This window comes from Rutidosis leptorrhynchoides, chromosome 4, assembly GCF_046630445.1.
Source record: "Rutidosis leptorrhynchoides isolate AG116_Rl617_1_P2 chromosome 4, CSIRO_AGI_Rlap_v1, whole genome shotgun sequence".
NCBI lineage: Eukaryota > Viridiplantae > Streptophyta > Magnoliopsida > Asterales > Asteraceae > Rutidosis > Rutidosis leptorrhynchoides.
The window spans coordinates 425872643-425894827 of NC_092336.1; the positions used below are offsets into that span (position 1 = coordinate 425872643).

A 22185-nucleotide genomic window follows, 5' to 3' on the forward strand; every position below is an offset into this window, starting at 1 on the left:
GAATCCTGCCCCTCTGCTGCATCTTTTGGCTATTCGAAACGTGGGCAAAATCAGAAAAGTCTATTGATTGGATAACTTATTATAATTTTTCTTTCCTTTTAAAAACTAATAGGATATTCAGTGAATGCACCGAGCAAGACGTTCACCACCTTTCATACGTTCACCACCTGTAACTCGATCAAGACATTTAGCAAATATTGTCGCCGTTGATTTTTCTTTAGAATCATCATCCAGTCGAACAAATACTCCAATTCAAATTTCCGACAATCCATCTTTTGAACCCGATTTCACAACTAAGAAACTGGAGGATATTCAAGGACAATTCCAAGATCCTGAACCACAAACCGTTAAATCAGAGTCTTCTAGTGATTCGTATTCAACGAATTCAATTATGGAAGTAACGGAACCTCTAAGTATGGAAGATCGAATGAGAGCTAAACGCACGGGCCAAGGTCACGCCATTATTAAGCCAGAAGTTAATGCTCCAGATTATGAAATCAAAGGACAAATTCTACATATGGTAACTAATCAGTGCCAATATAGTGGTACGCCAAAAGAAGATCCCAACGAACATCTTCGTACCTTTAATAGGATCTGTACACTATTCAAAATCCGAGAAGTGGAGGATGAACAGATATATCTCATGTTGTTTCCCTAGACTTTAAAGGGAGAAGCCAAAGATTGGTTAGAATCGTTACCTGAAGGGGCGATTGACACATGGGATGTCTTAGTTGAAAAATTTCTTCAAAGATTCTTTCCGGCATCTAAAGCCGTGAGACTTCAAGGAGAAATTGTTACGTTCACACAAAAGCCAAATGAAACATTATATGAGGCGTGGACAAGATTCGGAAGGATGTTGAGAGGATGTCCTCAACACGGTTTAGACACTTATCAAATAGTACAAATATTCTACCAAGGTGTCAACGTTGCTACAAGAAAAGACATCGACATAACAGCTGGTGGTTCCATTATGAAGAAAACCGCAACTGAAGCTTACAAAATTATTGATAACACTGCTTCCCACTCTCATGAGTGGCATCAAGAAAAAGATATCTTTCGATCATCTAAAGTGGCTAGAGCCGATTCTAGCCATGACTTTGATTCCGTTTCCGCAAAAATAGATGCTTTCGAAAGACGAATGGAAAAGATGAATAAAGATATTCACGCAATACGAATCAGTTCTGAGCTATGCGGTGGACCACACTTATTGAAAGATTGTCACATTGAACCAACATTGGAACAACGAGAGAATGTTTCCTATATGAACCAAAGGCCTGGAAATAATTATCAAAATAATTATCAACCGCCAAAGCTAAACTTCAATCGAAATCAAAACATTCTTTACAATCCAAAAGGACCCGAAAATAACTGGTATAACCAACAAGGTCCGAATAACCAACCAACTCAAAACAACACTTTCAATCAACAAAGACCTGGCTTATATAAACCACAACAACAAACCGAAGAGAAAAAGTCAAATATGGAAGACGTGGTATTCAAGCTAGTTGAATCTCAAACACAATTTATTGAAACTCAAACCCAAACAAACGAGAGATTTGATCAGTCATTAAGAACTCAACAAGCTTCCATTTTGAATCTAGAAAAACACGTAGGTACTCTTGCTAGCATGATGAGTGAGAGGGAACAAGGAAAGCTACCGAGTAATACTGAAGTAAATCCTCGGAATGAGAATGTTAATATGGTTTCAACGAATTTTGAAAAACCAGCACCAGAAGATGGGAAGGTTTTAGATGAGAGTAACAATGAAGAAGTTACACCACCACCACCCGAGTATGTAAAGCCAGTGGTGGCACCATACAAACCACCCATCCCGTTTCCAAGAAAAGGAGTTGAGTATGAGCAAGTAATAGGTAATAAAGTTGGTGATACCATTGGAAAGAAGAAGAAGAAAAAGAATAAGAAAGTGCAAGAAACAAAAACAGTAGAAGTAAACCCGGTGAATACAGTTCCATCAAAACCTCCACCTAGGGTAGGTGATCCCGGTGAATTTATTGTTCCTTGTCTACTTAGTGATTGTGTCATGTATGATGCACTAGCAGATTTAGGTGCAAGTGTAAGTGTTATGCCTCTTTCCTTATATAAGAGATTAGGTGTAGGTAAGTTAAGTCCAACGGATATGAGTGTTCGACTCTTTGATCAAACCATTAAGCACCCAGTTGGAATTGCTGACAACCTACCCGTTCAAGTAGGCAATTTAACCTTTCTAGTCGAATTTATTGTCATTGACATAGAAGAGGACCCAAACATTCCTCTAATTTTAGGTCGGCCATTCTTAGCGTCCACCAAGGCGTTATTTGATGTAGGAAATGGAAGAATGACACTTAAAAGTGGTGACAAATCGATCACCTTTATGATTCGAAAGTCTAAATCTCCACCAGCCAAAACCGTTGAACCAGTAAAAACAATTGGTAAGAACCATGTGCTTTTACCAACTCCAACGGTAATACTTAGCAATAATGAAACGCCTAAGTGTGGGGAAAATGAAGTAACACCTAATGATGACATGATAACAAAGAACCCCGTTGTTGATACGAAATTAAATGATCCCGTTATTAATAGTTCAATAAAGAAACTTATTAAACGGATTCGCGATGCTAGAACCAAGGGGAACTTTGAGTTATGTAACCGGTTAGTATCCAATCTATCACCTAAAGAAAAGGAGAAACTAGTTGAAATTGTGGATATTACACAGGAATCCGACCAATGGCTTAAAGAAAAAGTCACGGATATGCAAGTTGATTATGGACCAAGAGAAATTAACGATGAAGTTAATCACAATTTTGACACCACAGCTACCTAAGTGTGGGGAGATTTAAATGTTCTAAAAAGAAAATGCTGTCTAGAGTTAATTGTTCTATTCTCGTGTAGTTCCGAGAATGGAATCCGATTGGTTTTTTCCGCTAGCAGACACTAAAGAACTAGTTTTCTCCCACCATTCTGAATTTTTATTTTTTAGGTTTTAATTAATATGCCTTTTAAATTTAAGTTTTGTGTGATTTTAAAAACAAAATTTACTTTATTTCATTAAGTTTAAAAAATATGATTTTTAAAATTCGTCGTGAGTTGAAGACTAGGTCGTTGAGCCGAAATTACTTTACCCGAGGGCGGGGCGAAAAAATTTTTCATCATTATTTTTAATTTTATTGATTTAAAGTATGCCAAAAAAAAAAATATTTGATTTTATAAATTTTTGAACGTGGGGTAATATACCCAACTTTAAAAATATGTATATATGTTCGTATTTTATCATGTAAACAACAGGGTAAAACAATGCACTTTCAAAGACTAACATTAAGTTCAGCAAAAGGTACTGATTTTGACGACAAGATGCAAAACAACAAATGTGATATAATAAATGAAGGAATGAACGATGAGGCGCGCCATCTATCATTCGACGAGCTTTGTAATTACAAACTGGGTATTTTTAATCACTTTTCTACACTAATCACCCTCATGAATTAATAATTATAGTCTGATTTCATGCAAATGAGGGCATTGCATGATCTCAAGTGTGGGGAAGGGTTATAAATTCTCTCGGGTTTATACTTGGCTTATTTTCTAAATATTATGAAAATTTTAAATTTTTTTAACTAAATGAATTCAAAATCATGTTTATACATATTTATGAACGATAAAACTAGGTGTTAATGCCGAAATTATCGTTACCTCGGAAAGGACTTAAATTGAGAAACAACCTAAAATGCTTGAATTCATTTAAAATGGAATAAAGGAGAATAAAAAGGCAAAGAAAGAAACTAAGTGTGGGGAGAATGTACCAAGTTATTCAATTAAAAATTATCTATCACATATCTTTGTACAAGATTATTGCAGGTACTTTTGTTTTGGATGATACTAATCAGTTTTACCCGGTTTACTGTAATATATTTGAAAGAAAGATGGATCTACACGATGAATCAATTCCATCATTAAAAGGAAGTAAAGTCTTCTGAAAAAGACACGCGCTTCTTGATTTAGGTCAAGAAGTTGTCGTCCAGACCAGCTGTAGGTTGACGAAAAATCTAGAAAAGTCATCTCTAAAATCAGCAGGAAATCCACGGACCTCAGCATCAAACAGGGTCGCCAAGTGGTCAGATTTATCCTAACCATGAGAAGGATTTATCTCGTACAATGGGGAGGCACCGTGCAAATTAGCTTGATAAGACTAATGAATCAGATCCCCAGAAAGGATAATCTCCTTAAAGATTAAAAATCAGCTTTTAAGACTGATATTACTCAATCCTTGAGATTGACCTTAAAGATTGAGAATTCAAACTCATGGAATTCAATGATATCTAAACTCGAGCTTGAACGAGAAAATATTTTGATCAAAAATACAAACCGATTTGTTTTCTGAAAACCCATTTTCAATGCATTCATTACCATTGAACGTAAAATCCTAGGAATTCACTTGGAATTCATTAGGTCACCTGAACCAAATCGGGTGTCAACCGTAAGAACGGTGGTTGCATAGCATGGTCGGAGACAGGACCTTGTGCCAGACCGAAAAATCATAGGATGATCTTTACTATTGCTCCTACCAAGGATAGTTCTAGCATCCGACACGTTAAAAGACCATAATCATCTGCATGTCACGGGACATTGCCTTAACAGTTTCTTGTTCATCGCTTTCCTTTACAACCGGACGGTAGTTTACCGAAAGATAATATACGGAACAAGTAAACTGGATGTGTGCTTTCCGATACCGGGATAGCAGTGGATTACACGAGCCTAAAAGTTTTAGCCAAAATAATGATCCACAAATATATTTTGCAACACCGATGATGGATCAAATCAGAAAACTTGTCTAGGGTAAAATCTAGCTTGAATTTTCAAAAGATCAAATGTTTTCATAAAGATCCAATTTCCTAAAGGATCTAAATTTTTATAGTCATGTGGGACTGTAAACCGCCTTTCAAATGTGCACTTTGCTTTGGAAACCGAAAGTAAATCGGCTATTTGATTGCAAGTGTCGTTGACCTAAACCCAAGGCAACTGTGGATGACACACCCACCTTTAACCATGGTTCTATCGTTACTATCATTGTTTATAACACCGTATCAAAATCACTGATGTATAAAGTGTGAAGAATAAAGAAGTGATTCGTGTGATGTATTATATTATTTCAAGACTGTATTGCTTGAGGACAAGCAACGCTCAAGTGTGGGGATATTGATAAGGCTAAAAAGGAACATATATTTCATAGCAAAATCCCCCAAGAAAGACAAGATTTTAGTTGCAATTGTTCCATTTTCAAGTAATATTCGTTTATTTTAAATAAGTGCGAAGACAAAAGGCGAAAACGACGAATTGAAGACACAAAGGTCCAAAAAGCTCAAAAGTACAAGATACAATCAAAAAGGTTCAAATTATTGATGAGGAACGTCTAAAAATGACAAGAGTACAAGTTACAAAACGCAAAGTACAAAATATAAAATTGTATGCAAGGACGTTCGAAAATCCGGAACCGGGACCAGAGTCAACTCTCAACGCTCGACGCAACGGTGTAAAAATTACGAGTCAACTATGCACAAGAATAAAATATAATATTTAAATAATTCATAATAAGAATAATATTAAATAATAAAAAGTTGTTAATTGAGCATAGTTCAGGGGTCATAAGTGAAAATTCAATTTCTAAATTCGCCTATAAAAGGCTTTGTAATCGTAATGTAAAAACATACCTTTTTCTATCTTTTTCTTATTTATCAATATCAATTATCAATATCTATATTCTATATCTCTATCATAATGTTAACTTAATAAGATATAACAATAATCTTAATTTTAATTTTAAATTATGATAATAATAAGATTTATGATAGAGATCGTTTGAGTGTGTAAGTCGAAATTCTGTCCGTGTAACGCTACGCTATTTTTAATCATTGTAAGTTATGTTCAACCTTTTTACATTAATGTATCGTAACTAAGTTATTATTATGCTTATTTGAGCCGAAGTAATCGTGATGTTGGGCTAAAATATTAAGAAGGGGTTATTGAACTTTGGACCATAATTAAGGTTTGGGCAAAAGACCGACACTTGTGGAAATTGAACTATTGACTATTAATAGATGGGGGGTATTGTCTAATTGAGTGACAACTCATTGGAGTCTGTCGAACCTATCTTCAAATTAATTAACCTAATAATTAATAATGATTATGGTTGTCCTATTTAGTGATGTTCATATGGAATCTGTTATAATCATTTAATTAATCAATTGGGTTGGGTAATTGATTATTCATTCTGATCAAGTGGATGAATTAATATTCATAAACTAATTAAAACAGGGGTGGATTACATACAGTGATAACTGGTGTAATTGTTGACAGAAGTGATAACTGCGTCACAGTTTAAATCCTTAATCAGTTGGAATATTTGACTTCGGGTATAAGGGTAATTTGACGAGGATACTCGCACTTTATTTTTATGACCGATGGACTATTATGGACAAAAACCAGATAGACGTATCAAATAAACCAGGACAAAGGACAATTAACCCATGGTAATAAATTAAAATCAACACGTCAAACATCATGATTACGGAAGTTTAAATAAGCATAATTCTTTTATTATATTTCTCATCGTATCTTTATTTACTGTCATTTTATTACTCGCAATTTTATTTACTGTCATTTTATTTATTGTCATTATTTTACGCACTTTAATTATCGTCATTTATCTTTACGCTTAAAATATAGAATCGACAAACCGGTCATTAAACGGTAAAACCCCCCTTTTATAATAATATTACTACTTATATAATTATATATATTTTATATAAATATAGTTAAAAATATAGTAAGTATCACCAGCTCCCTGTGGAACGAACCGGACTTACTAAAAACTACACTACTCTACGATTAGGTACACAGCCTATAGTGTTGTAGCAAGGTTTAGGTATATCCCATCCGTAAATTAATAAAACTTGTGTCATATTTTGTAGTATTTTGTATTAAAAATAATACTATTTCGTACCCTCACGCTACATCATCATAGCATTTTTCACACGACCATTACATAATGGTTTACAATAATATTACACATCAACATAAGTCATCGAATGCAGTTTTTAAACAATATTATACAAGCATGGACTCCAAATCTTGTCCTTAATTTAGTATGCAACAGCGGAAGCTCTTAATAATCACCTGAGAATAAACATGCTTAAAACGTCAACAAAATTGTTGGCGAGTTATAGGTTTAACCTACATATTATTAAATCATAATAATAGACCACAAGATTTCATTTTTATAACACATCTCTTATCAGGCATTTCGCAAACTGCATAGAGATAAAAATCATTCATATGTTGAACACCTGGTAACCGACGTTAACTTAATGTATAGAATATCCCCAAAATAGGACCTCTCGTCTGTATAATAATCTCGAAGTACTAAACCATCCATAACCTGAATGGGGGTTGTTAAGCCTAATAGATCTATCTTTAGGGTTCGCGTCAATTAGGGGCCATTTCCCTAATTCTTAGGCTACCAGACTTGAAGGGCGATATTCGGTTTAATAATCAAACCATAGAATGTAGTTTTGCATACTTGTGTCTATTTTGTAAAACATTTATAAAGCTGCATGTATTCTCATCCCAAAATATTAGATTTTAAAAGTAGGACTATAACTCACTTTCACAGATTTTTACTTCGTCGGATAGTAAGACTTGGCCACTGGTCGATTCACGAACCTATAAAAAAATATGTACATATATATCAAAGTATGTTCAAAATATATTTACAACATTTTTTAATACATTTTAATGTTTTAAATATTTTCAGTCAGCTGTCCTCGTTAGTAACCTACAACTAGTTGTCCATAGTTAGGTGTACAGAAATAAATTGATATATATATTATCTTGACCCAATCCACGACCCAGTGTATACACGTCTCAGGCTAGATCACAACTCAAAGTATATATATTTTTGGAATCAACCTCAACCCTGTATAGCTAACTCCAACATTACTGCATATAGAGTGTCTATGGTTGTTCCAAATAATATATATAGATGGGTTGATATGGTATGTCAAAACATTTGCATACGTGTATATGGTATCCCAAGATTACATAATATATTAGAATACATGTATAATACAATATAAGTTAGCTAGGATATGATTTGTATAGATTTGTTACCAATTTTCACGTAGCTACAACAAGTAAAAATATCCAATCTTGTTTTGCCCATAACTTCTTCGTTTTAAATCCGTTTTGAGTGAATCCAATTGCTATGGTTTCATATTGAACTTAAGTTTATGAATTTATACAGAAAAGTTATAAGTTTATTGTCAGAAATACAGGTTACAAGTCGTTTTTGTAAAGGTAGTCATTTCAGTCGAAAGAACGACGTCTAGATGACCATTTTGGAAAACATACATCAATTTTGAGTTTAATCATGATTTTTGGATATAGTTTCATGTTCATAAGAAAAATCATTTTCCCAGAAGAACAACTTTTAAATCAAAGTTTATCATAGTTTTTAATTAACTAACCCAAAACAGCCCGCGGTGTTACTACGACGGCGTATATCCAGTTTTACGGTGTTTTTCGTGTTTTTAGGTTTTAAATCATTAAGTTAACATATCATATAGATATATAACATGTGTTTAGTTGATTTTAAAAGTCAAGTTAGAAGGATTAACTTTTGTTTGAAGTCAAGTTTAGAATTAACTAAACTATGTTCTAGTGATTACAAGTTTAAACCTTCGAATAAGGTAGTTATATATATATGAATCGAATGATGTTATGAACATCATTAGTACCTCAGGTTTTGTGGATAAACCCACTGGAAATGAGAAAAATATATCTAGCTTCAAAGGATCCTTGGATGGCTTGAAAGTTCTTGAACCAGAATCATGACACGAAAACAAGTTCAAGTAAGATTTTCACTCGAAATAAGATTGTTAGAGTTATAGAAATTGAATCAAAGTTTGAATATGAGTATTAACTTGTATTAGAAAGATATCTTACTATAAATAAGAAAGATTTCTTGAGGTTGGATGATCACTTTACAAGATTGGAAGTAAGCTAGCAAACTTGGAAGTATTCTTGATTTTATGAAACTAGAACTTATAGAATTTATGAAGAACACTTAGAACTTGAAGATAGAACTTGAGAGAGATTAATTTGATGAAGAAAATTGATGAATAAAAGTGTTTGTAGGTGTTTTTGGTCCTTGGTATATGGATTAGATATAAAGGATGTGTAATTTTGTTTACATGTAAATAAGTCATGAATGATTACTAATATTTTTGTAATTTTATGAGATATTTCATGCTAGTTGCCAAATGATGGTTCCCACATGTGTTAGGTGACTCACATGGGCTGATAAGAGCTGATCATTGGAGTGTATATACCAATAGTACATACATCTAAAAGCTGTGTATTGTACGAGTACGAATACAGGTGCATACGAGTAGAATTGTTGATGAAACTGAACGAGGATGTAACTGTAAGCATTTTTGTTAAGTAGAAGTAGTTTGATAAGTTTCTTGAAGTCTTTCAAAAGTGTATAAATACATATTAAAACACTACATGTATATACATTTTAACTGGTCGTTAAGTCATCGTTAGTCGTTACATGTAAATGTTGTTTTGAAGCCTTTAGGTTAACGATCCTGTTAAGTGTTGTTAACCCATTATTTATTATATCAAATGAGATGTTAAATTATTACATTATCATGATATTATGATATATTAATATATCTTAATATGATATATATACAATTAAATGTCGTTACAACGATAATCGTTACATATATGTCTCGTTTTGAAATCATTAAGTTAGTTGTCTTGTTTTTACATATGTAGTTCATTGTTAATATACTTAATGATATATTTAATTATCATAATACCATGTTAACTATATATATATATATCCATATATATGACATCATATAGTTTTACAAGTTTTAACGTTCGTGAATCACCGGTCAACTTGGGTGGTCAATTGTCTATATAAAACCTGTTTCAATTAATCAAGTCTTAACAAGTTTGATTGCTTAACATGTTGGAAACACTTAATCATATAAATATCAATTTCATTTAATATATATAAACATGGAAAAATTCGGGTCACTACAGTACCTACCCGTTAAATAAATTTCGTCCTGAAATTTTAAGCAGTTGGAGGTGTTGACGTATCTTCTGGAAATAAATGCGGGTATTTCTTCTTCATCTGATCTTCTCATTCCCAGGTGAACTCGCGTCCTCTACGAGCATTCCATGGAACCTTAACAATTGGTATCTTGTTTTGCTTGAGCCTTTTAACCTCACGATCCATTATCTCGACGGGTTCTTCAATGAATTGTAGTTTTTCATTGATTTTAATTTCGTCTAAAGGAATAGTAAGATCTTCTTTAGCTAAGCACTTCTTCAGATTTGAGACGTGAAAGGTATTATGTACATTGGCGAGTTGTTGAGGTAATTCAAGTCGGTAGGCTACTGGTCCGACACGATCTAAAATCTTGAATGGTCCAATGTTTCTTGGATTTAGTTTCCCCCGTTTACCAAATCGAACAACGCCTTTCCAAGGCGAAACCTTAAGCATGACCATCTCCCCAATTTCAAAATCTATATCTTTCCTTTTAAGGTCCGCGTAGCTCTTTTGTCGACTCTGAGCGGTTTTCAACCGTTGTTGAATTTGGATAATTTTCTCTGTAGTTTCTTGGATTATCTCCGGACTCGTAATCTGTCTATACCCCAATTTATTCCAACAAATTGGAGATCTGCACTTTCTACCATAAAGTGCTTCGAACGGTGCCATTTCGATACTCGAGTGGTAACTGTTGTTGTAGGAAAATTCTGCTAATGGTAGATGTCGATCCCAACCGTTTCCAAAATCAATAACACATGCTCGTAGCATGTCTTCAAGAGTCTGTATCGTCCTTTTGCTCTGCCCATCGGTTTGTGAATGATAGGCAGTACTCATGTCTAGACGAGTTCCCAATGCTTGTTGTAATGTCTGCCAAAACCTTGAAACAAATCTGCCATCCCTATCAGAGATAATAGAGATTGGTATTCCATGTCTGGAGACGACTTCCTTCAAATGTAGTCGTGCTAACTTCTCCATCTTGTCATCTTCTCTTATTGGCAGGAAGTGTGCTAATTTGGTGAGACGATCAACTATTACCCAAATAGTATCAAAACCACTTGCAGTCCTTGGCAATTTAGTGATGAAATCCATGGTAATGTTTTCCCATTTCCATTTCGGGATTTCGGGTTATTGAAGTAGATTTGATGGTTTCTGATGCTCAGCTTTGACCTTAGAACACGTCAAACATTCCCCTATGTATTTAGCAACATCGAATTTCATACCTGGCCACCAAAAATGTTTGTTGAGATCTTTGTACACCTTCCCCATTCCAGGATGTATTGAGTATCTGGTTTTATGAGCTTCTCTAAGTACCATTTCTCTCATATCTCCAAATTTTGGTACCCAAATTCTTTTAGCCCTATACCGGGTTCCGTCTTCCCGCATATTAAGATGCTTCTCCGATCCTTTGGGTATTTCATCCTTTAAATTTCCCTCTTTTAAAACTCCTTGTTGCGCCTCCTTTATTTGAGTAGTAAGGTTATTGTGAATCATTATATTCATAGCTTTTACTCGAATGAGTTCTCTGTCCTTTCTACTCAAAGCGTCGGCTACCACATTCGCCTTCCTCGGGTGGTAACGAATCTCAAAGTCGTAATCATTCAACAATTCAATCCACCTGCGCTGCCTCATGTTCAGTTATTTCTGATTAAATATATGTTGAAGACTTTTGTGGTCAGTATATATAATACTTTTGACCCCATATAAGTAGTGCCTCCAAGTCTTTAATGCAAAAACAACAGCGCCTAATTCCAAATCGTGTGTCGTATAATTTTGCTCGTGAATCTTCAATTGTCTAGACGCATAAGCAATTACCTTCGTTCGTTGCATTAATACACAACCGATGCCTTGCTTTGAGGCGTCACAATATATCACAAAATCATCGTTCCCTTCAGGCAATGACAATATAGGTTCCGTAGTTAAATTTTTCTTCAACAATCGAAACGCTTTTTTTTGTTCATCCTTCCATTTAAATTTCTTCCCTTTATGCGTTAATGCAGTCAAGGGTTTTGCTATTTTGGAAAAATCTTGGATGAATCTTCTGTAGTAACCAGCCAGTCCTAAAAATTGGCGTATATGCTTCGGAGTTTTAGGGGTTTCCCACTTTTCAACGGTCTCAATCTTTACCGGATCCACCTGAATACCTTCTTTGTTCACTATGTGACCGAGAAATTGAACTTCTTCCAACCAAAATGCACACTTTGAAAACTTAGCGTACAGTTTTTCTTTCCTCAATAACTTTAGCACTTTTCTCAAATGTTCTTCGTGCTCTTGATCATTCTTTGAGTAGATAAGTCTGTCATCAATGAAAACAATGACAAACTTGTCGAGATATGGCCCACACACACGGTTTATGAGGTCCATGAACACAGCTGGTGCATTAGTCAATCCAAACGGCATAACCATAAACTCGTAATGACCGTAACGCGTTCTGAAAGCAGTCTTCGGAATATCATCCCCCTTCACCCGCATTTGATGATACCCAGAACGTAAATCAATCTTCGAATAAACTGATGAGCCTTGTAATTGATCAAATGAGTCATCGATTCTCAGTAGTGGGTAACGGTTCTTGATGGTAAGTTTGTTTAACTCTCGGTAGTCGATACACAACCTGAATGTACCATCCTTCTTTTTGACAAACAAAACAGGAGCTCCCCATGGTGATGTACTTGGTCGTATGAAACCACGCTCTAGAAGTTCTTGTAATTGGCTTTGAAGTTCCTTCATTTCGCTGGGTGCGAGTCTGTATAGAGCACGAGCTATTGGTGCAGCTCCCGGTACAAGATCTATTTGAAATTCAACGGATCGGTGTGGAGGTAATCCCGGTAATTCTTTCGGAAATACATCGGGAAATTCTTTTGCGACGGGAACATCATTGATGCTCTTTTCTTCAGTTTGTACTTTCTCGACGTGTGCTAGAACAGCATAGCAACCCTTTCTTATTAACTTTTGCGCCTTCAAATTACTAATAAGATTTAGCTTCGCGTTGCTCTTTTCTCCGTACACCATTAAGGGTTTTCCTTCTTCTCGTACAATGCGAATTACATTTTTGTAACATACGATCTCTGCTTTCACCTCTTTCAACCAGTCCATGCCGATTATCACATCAAAACTCCCTAACTCTACTGGTATCAAATCAATCTTAAATGTTTCGCTAACCAGTTTAATTTCTCGATTTCGACATATATTATCTGCTGTAATTAATTTATCGTTTGCTAATTCTAGTATAAACTTATTATCCAAAGGCGTCAATGGACAACTTAATTTAGCACAGAAATCCTTGCTCATATAGCTTCTATCCGCACCCGAATCAAATAAAACATAAGCAGATGTATTGTCAATAAGAAACGTACCCGTAACAAGCTCCGGGTCTTCCTGCGCTTCAACTGCATTAATGTTGAAGACTCTTCCTCGGCCTTTCCCATTATTATCCCCCTTATTTGGACACATATTTTTGTAATGGCCCTTCTTCCATCATCCGAAACAGGTAATGTCTGCATAACTTGTTCCGGCATTATTTGTTCCCTTAGCCATTGATCCGTAGATTTCGCACTTTGTCGCACCATGGCCCTTTCTATTACACTTAGTACACACTGATGTACAGAGCCCAGTTGGATGGTATCCTTCACATCTCTGGCAGAATTTCTGCCTCTTGTTGTTATTGTTGGGATTGTTGTTGTTGCGGTTATTATTGTTGTTGAAACAGTTGTTGTAGTTGTTGCTGGGGTGGTTGTTGTTGTTGTTGCATTTGTTGTTGCGAAAATTGGTGTGATTTTAGTTATGATTATTGGGTTGATTATTGAAATTGTAACCCTTGTCACTGGTTTCTTCCCATTTTCTCTTGACTTGTTTCGTATTGGCTTCTTCGGCCGCCTGTTCTTTAATCCTTTCCTCAATTTGATTTATAAGTTTATGAGCCATTCAACTTGCCTTTTGTATGGAGGCGGGCTCGTGTGAACTTATATCCTCTTGGATCCTTTTCGGTAACCCTTTTACAAATGCATCGATTTTCTCTTCTTCATCTTCGAACGCTCCCGGACACAATAGGCACAACTCTGTGAATCGTCGTTCGTACGTGGTAATATCAAACCCTTGTGTTCGTAACCCTCTAAGCTCTACCTTGAGCTTATTGACCTCGTTTCTGGGATGGTACTGCTCGTTCATTAAGTGTTTGAATGGTGACCACGGTAGTGCGTAAGCAGCATCTTATCCCACTTGTTCGAGATAGGTATTCCACCATGTTAACGCAGTACATGTGAAGGTATGCGTGGCGTACTTTACCTTATCTTCCTCAGCACATTTGATTATAGCAAACACAGATTCGACCTTTTCGGTCCATCATTTCAGTCCGACTGGTCCTTCAGTTCCATCGAATTCCAGAGGTTTACAGGCAGTGAAAGCCTTGTAGGAGCATCCTACACGGTTCCCTATGGAGTTAACTCCACTGCTAGACCCTGAGTTAATGTTGTTTTGCATTGCAGCCTGTACTGCTGCTATATTTGCTGCAAGGAAAGCACGGAAGTCTTCCTCACTCATGTTCAAGTTCTGACGAGTAGTCGGTGCCATTTCCTTCAAAAATAGCCAAAAGAATTAAGTTAATCATATAGAATATTAAGAATAGTCAATAGTATTCCGTAGCATAATATGAACTCATTTATAAAAGCTTTTTCTTCATATTAGCATTTTATAAGTTTTAATTCGGGTAATACCTACCCGTTAAGTTCATACTTAGTAGCTAACATACAATTCAACTACTACAATTCTATATGAAAACTGATTATAATAATATTTCACATTCAAACTTTTATACAATATTTTGCAAACTTACAATACCGCTATTTTACATATAGCATGAAATATAGCACATAAAAAATCTGATACAAAACAGTTGCGAAGACAATTCTAGTTAATACGCAAGTCGTTCAACAAAGACAATAAAGACACGTAATTCATACGTCCAAAAACAAGGCATGCATTCTGGTTTTACTATGACTACTTCCCATCCTTTGTCTTGTGGAACATGTAGTGACCCGAACTTTTCCAAGTTTATATATATATTAAATGAAATTGTTATTTACATGATTAAGTGTTTCCAACATGTTAAGCAATCAAACTTGTTAAGACTTGATTAATTGAAATAGGTTTCATATAGACAATTGACCACCCAAGTTGACCGGTGATTCACGAACGTTAAAACTTGTAAAAACTATACGATGACATATATATGGTTATATATATAGTTAAAATGATTTTATTATAAGTATGTATCTCATTAGGTATTTTAACAATGAGTTATATACATAAAAATGAGACTATTAATTTAAGAAACTCGAAAACGATATATATAACGATTATCGTTATAACAACGTCTTACTAGGTACATATGAATCATATAAAGATATTGATACACTTGGTTAATTATGTTAAATGATAAGTAAATATATTATTAAGTGTATTAACAATGAAATACATATGTAAAAATAAGACTACTAACTTAATGATTTCGAAACGAGACATATATGTAACGACTATCGTTGTAACGACATTTAACTGTATATATATCATACTAAGATATATTATATATCATAATATCATGATAATATAACAATTTAACATCTCATTTGTTATAATAAACAATGGGTTAACAACATTCAATAAGATCGTTAACCTAAAGGTTTCAAAACAACATTTACATGTAACGACTAACGATGACTTAACGACTCAGTTAAAATGTATATACATGTAGTGTTTTAATATGTATTCATACACTTTTGAAAGACTTCAAGACACTTATCAAAATACATCTACTTAACAAAAATGCTTACAATTACATCCTCGTTCAGTTTCATCAATAATTCTACTCGTATGCACCCGTATTCGTACTCGTACAATACACAGCTTTTAGCTGTATGTACTATTGGTATATACACTCCAATGATCAGCTCTTAGCAGACCATGTGAGTCACCTAACACATGTGGGAACCATCATTTGGCAACTAGCATGAAATATCTCATAAAATTACAAAAATATGAGTAATCATTCATGACTTATTTACATGAAAACAAAATTACATATCCTTTATATCTAATCCATACACCAACGACCAAAAACACCTACAAACACTTTCATTCTTCAATTTTCTTCATATAATTGATCTCTCTCAAGTTCTCAAGTTCTAAGTGTTCTTCATAAATTCCAAAAGTTCTAGTTTCATAAAATCAAGAATACTTCCAAGATTGCAAGTTTACTTCCAAGTTTTCTAAATCCATTCCAAGTAATCATCCAAGATCAAGAAACCTTTGTTACTTACAGTAGGTTATCTTTCTAATACAAGGTAATAATCATATTCAAACTTTAATTCAATTTCTATAACTATAACAATCTTATTTCGAGTGGAAATCTTACTTGAAATTGTTTTCGTGTCATGATTCTGCTTCAAGAACTTTCAAGCCATCCAAGGATCCTTTGAAGCTAGATCTATTTTTCTCATTTCCAGTAGGTTTATCCAAGGAACTTGAGGTAGTAATGATGTTCATAACATCATTCGATTCATACATATAAAGCTATCTTATTCGAAGGTTTAAACTTGTAATCACTAGAACATAGTTTAGTTAATTCTAAACTTGTTCGCAAATAAAAGTTAATCCTTCTAACTTGACTTTTAAAATCAACTAAACACATGTTCTATATCTATATGATATGCTAACTTAATGATTTAAAACCTGAAAACACGAAAAACACCGTAAAATCGGATTTACGCCGTCGTAGTAACACCGCGGGCTGTTTTGGGTTAGTTAATTAAAAACTATGATAAACTTTGATTTAAAAGTTGTTATTCTGGGAAAATGATTTTTATTATGAACATGAAACTATATCCAAAAATTATGGTTAAACTCAAAGTGGAAGTATGTTTTCTAAAATGGTCATCTAGACATCGTTCTTTCGACTGAAATGACTACCTTTACAAAAACGACTTGTAACTTACTTTTCCAACTATAAACCTATACTTTTCTGTTTAGATTCATAAAATAGAGTTCAATATTAAACCATAGCAATTTGATTCACTCAAAACGGATTTAAAATGAAGAAGTTATGGGTAAAACAAGATTGGATAATTTTTCTCATTTTAGCTACGTGAAAATTGGTAACAAATCTATTCCAACCATAACTTAATCAACTTGTATTGTATATTATGTAATCTTGAGATACCATAGACACGTATACAATGTTTCGACCTATCATGTCGACACATCTATATATATTTCGGAACAACCATAGACAATCTATATGTGAATATTGGAGTTAGCTATACAGGGTTGAGGTTGATTACAAAATATATATAGTTTGAGTTGTGATCAATACTGAGATACGTATACACTGGGTCGTGGATTGATTCAAGATAATATTTATCGATTTATTTCTATACATCTAACTGTGGACAACTAGTTGTAGGTTACTAACGAGGACAGCTGACTTAATAAACTTAAAACATCAAAATATATTAAAAGTGTTGTAAATATATTTTGAACATACTTTGATATATATGTATATATTGTTATAGGTTCGTGAATCAACCAGTGGCCAAGTCTTACTTCCCGAAGAAGTAAAAATCTGTGAAAGTGAGTTATAGTCCCACTTTTAAAATCTAATATTTTTGGGATGAGAATACATGTAGGTTTTATAAATGATTTACAAAATAGACACAAGTACGTGAAACTACATTCTATGGTTGAATTATCGAAATCGAAGATGCCCCTTTTTATTAAGTCTGGTAATCTAAGAATTAGGGAACAGACACCCTAATTGACGCGAATCCTAAAGATAGATCTATTGGGCCTAACAAACCCCATCCAAAGTACCGGATGCTTTAGTACTTCGAAATTTATATCATATCCGAAGGGTGTCCTGGAATGATGGGGTTATTCTTATATATGCATCTTGTTAATGTCGATTACCAGGTGTTCACCATATGAATGATTTTTATCTCTATGTATGGGATGTGTATTGAAATATGAAATCTTGTGGTCTATTATTACGATTTGATATATATAGGTTAAACCTATAACTCACCAACGTTTTTGTTGACGTTTAAAGCATGTTTATTCTCAGGTGAATACTAAGAGCTTCCGCTGTTGCATACTAAAATAAGGACAAGATTTGGAGTCCATGTTTGTATGATATTGTATAAAAACTGCATTCAAGAAACTGATTTCGATGTAACATATTTGTATTGTAAACCATTATGTAATGGTCGTGTGTAAACAGGATATTTTAGATTATCATTATTTGATAATCTACGTAAAGCTTTTTAAACCTTTATTTATGAAACAAAGGTTATGGTTTGTTTTAAAATGAATGCAGTCTTTGAAAAACATCTCATATAGAGGTCAAAACCTCGCAACGAAATCAATTAATAAGGAACGTTTTTAATCAATAAGAACGGAACATTTCAGTTGGTATCAGAGCATTGGTCTTAGAGAACCAGAAAATTTGCATTAGTGTGTCTTATCGAGTTTGTTAGGATGCATTAGTGAGTCTGGACTTCGACCGTGCTTTCTTTAAAAATGATTGCTTAACATTTTTGTTGGAAACTATATATTTTTAACATGTGAATATTATGTGATATATTAATCTCTAAACGTGTTTGATATTATGTGATAGATGTCTACCTCTAGAACAAGTCCCATTGACTCACCTAATAATAATGAAGAGTCAAATGTAAATTGGAATGATTCGTGGACTGATTCACAAGTTCCCGAAGAGGAACCGGAAGAAGAGTCGGAACCGGAAGAAGAATCGGAACCGGAAGAAGAATCGGAACCGGAAGAAGAAATAGAACCAGTGGGGGAAATAATAAAACGGTTAAGTAGAAGAAAATCCTCAACCAACCGACCAAAGTTAATTATGGTCAATGGTGTTTCCGCCAAGGAAGCAAAGTATTGGGAGGATTACCAATTCTCCGATGAATCGGATCCCGAAAAGGATTCCGATGATGTTATAGAAATTACCCCAACACAATTTAATAAGGAAAAAGAGAACAATAAGGGAAAGGGCATAAAAATAGAGAAATTTAATTCCAACCCCGATGAACTTTATATGTATCATCAACCCCCGAAGCCCTTAAGTTGTAATAATGACCCGGGAACCTCTAAACCACCAGGTTTTTCTAAACCGTTGTGGAAAACGACAGCTCGTATTAGGGAAACATCATATATCCCTAGAAACTTGGCAAAACGAACCAAAACCGAAGAAGAAGAAACGAGCGAGTCAGAATAAGATAGTTGTATTCGTATGGTGTAATATATGTAATATAGTGTGCTTATGCTTTATGATATATGTAAAAATTGCTTGTATTAATAAGTATTTTTTTTTATGAATCTAACTCTTGTCTATTTTACAGTATAAAAACACAAAATGGATAGACAACCCAATATTTTAAGAGACCTACCCGGAGACATGATTGATGAAATCTTGTCTAGAGTCGGTCAGAATTCTTCGGCACAACTATTTACGGCGAAATCAGTTTGTAAGACATTCGAAGAACGTTCCAAGAATGTCTTGGTTTATAAGAGACTTTCGTTTGAAAGATGGGGGATATCACATTGGGAAACCCATAAGTTATGATGTGTTTACTTTGACGCATATATTGAGGGGAACCCAAATGCTATTTTACGCAACGGGTTAAGAAATTATTTTGACTCAATGTATCTGAATATAGGACTTCATGATTTAGAAAAAGCGGCTAACATGCAACATAAAGAAGCATGCTATACTTACGGGTTAGTAATGTTCACTTCTCACCAAAGTGAGAAAAAGAACATCGGGCTACAACTATTAAACAAAACGTTCCCACAAGTGACGGAGTCGGTAATTGGGGTAAGAAATGAGGTTTTTAGGTTATTACGAGACTGTTGGTCATTACGTAACCCTCGTCCCTTTGACGACGTTACAACACGCTGTCTTATCAACGGCCATAACGGTTATGTTCCACAAAACCAAGGATGGGAAGTAGTCTTAGTAAAACCAGAATGCATGACTTGTTTCTGGACGTATGAATTACGTGTCTTTATTGCCTTTGCTGAACGACTTGTGTACTAGCTAGAATTATCTTCACAACTATCTTGTATCAAAGTTATTGTGTGCTATATTTCATGCTTTATGTAAAATAAGCGGTATTGTAAGTTTGTAAAATATTGTATAAAAGTTTGAACGCGAAATATTATTATAATCAGTTTTTCATATAGAATTGTAGTAGTTGAATTGTATATTAGCTACTAAGTATGCACTTAATGGGTAGGTACTACCCGAATTTAAACTTATAAAACGCTAATATGAAGAAAAACCTTTTATAAATGAGTTCATATTATGCTACGAAATACTATTAACTACTCTTAATATTCTGTATGATTAACTTGTTCCATTTGACTATTTTGAAGGAAATGGCACCGACTACTCGACACACTGTGAATATGAATGAAGAGGAATTCCGTAGTTTTCTAGCTTCAAACATAGCCGCAGTACAGGCTGCGCTACATACCAACAATAACCTTGGATCTAGCAGTACAGGAAATCGTGTAGGATGCACCTACAAAGAATTCACTGCCTGCAAACCTTTGGAATTTGATGGAACCGAAGGACCGATCGGATTGAAACGGTGGACCGAGAAGGTCGAATCGGTGTTTGCCATAAGTAAGTGTATTGAAGAGGACAAAGTGAAGTATGCTACGCATACCTTCACAGGTTCTGCGTTAACATGGTGGAATACCTATCTAGAACAAGTGGGACAAGATGATGCGTAGGCACTACCGTGGTCAGCATTCAAGCACTTGATGAACGAGAAGTACCGTCCCAGAACCGAGGTCAATAAGCTCAAGACAGAACTTAGAGGGTTACGAACCCAAGGATTTGATATTACCACGTACGAAAGACGATTCACAGAATTGTGCATATTGTGTCCGGGAGCGTTCGAAGATGAGGAAGAGAAGATCGACGCGTTTGTGAAAGGATTACCGGAAGAATCCAAGAAGATATAAGTTCACACGAGCCCGCCTCCATACAACAGGCATGTAGAATGGCTCACAAACTAGTGAACCAGATTGAAGAAAGAATTAAAGAACAGACTGCTGAAGAGACCAATGGGAAGCAAGTCAAAAGAAAGTGGGAGGAAAACGGTGATAAGAATCACCAATACAACAACAACAGCAATTACAACAATAATCGCCACAATTATCCCAACAATCGCAACATCAATCGCAACTACAACAAACGGCCCAACAACAACAATAACAACAACAACAACAACAGTAACTACAACAATCATCCCAACAACAATAACAACCACAACAACAACAACAATCGGAAGCAGCTATGCCAAAGGTGTGAAAAGTATCACTCGGGGTTCTGCACAAAATTTTGCAACAAGTGTAAAAGAAATGGTCATAGCGCGGTGAAGTGTGAGGTCTACGGACCAGGGGTTAACAGAACGAAAGGAACAAATGGTGTCGAAACAAGTAATGGCGGAGCAAGTAGTGTCGGAGCAAGTTATGCCAATGTAGTTTGTTATAAATATGGAAAATCGGGCCACATTATTAGAAATTGCCCAAACCAGGAGAACACGAATGGACAAGGCCGCGGAAGAGTTTTCAATATTAATGCTGCAGAGGTACAGGAAGACCCAGAGCTTGTTACGGGTATGTTTCTTATTGACAATAAATCTGCTTACGTTTTATTTGATTCGGGTGCGGATAGAAGCTATATGAGTAGGGATTTTTGTGCTAAATTAAGTTGTCCATTGACGCCTTTGGATAGTAAATTTTTACTCGAATTAGCAAATGGTAAATTAATTTCAGCAGATAATATATGCCGGAATCGAGAAATTAAACTGGTTAGCGAAACATTTAAGATTGACTTGATACAAGTAGAGTTAGGGAGTTTTGATGTGATAATCGGTATGGACTGGTTGAAAGAAGTGAAAGCAGAGATCGTTTGTTACAAAAATGCAATTCGCATTATACGAGAAAAAGGAAAACCCTTAATGGTGTACGGAGAAAAGGGCAACATGAAGCTA

At 34.8% G+C, this 22185-nt stretch overlaps 1 non-coding gene across 1 annotated transcript; it reads right to left on the reverse strand.

The window, feature by feature from the left end:
* Positions 1–775: 775 nt before the first annotated feature.
* LOC139846177 (small nucleolar RNA R71) lies at positions 776–882 on the reverse strand. Its single transcript, XR_011758913.1, has one exon. It is a non-coding gene; the product is annotated as a small nucleolar RNA R71 (small nucleolar RNA).
* Between the last annotated feature and the right edge of the window lie 21303 nt (positions 883–22185).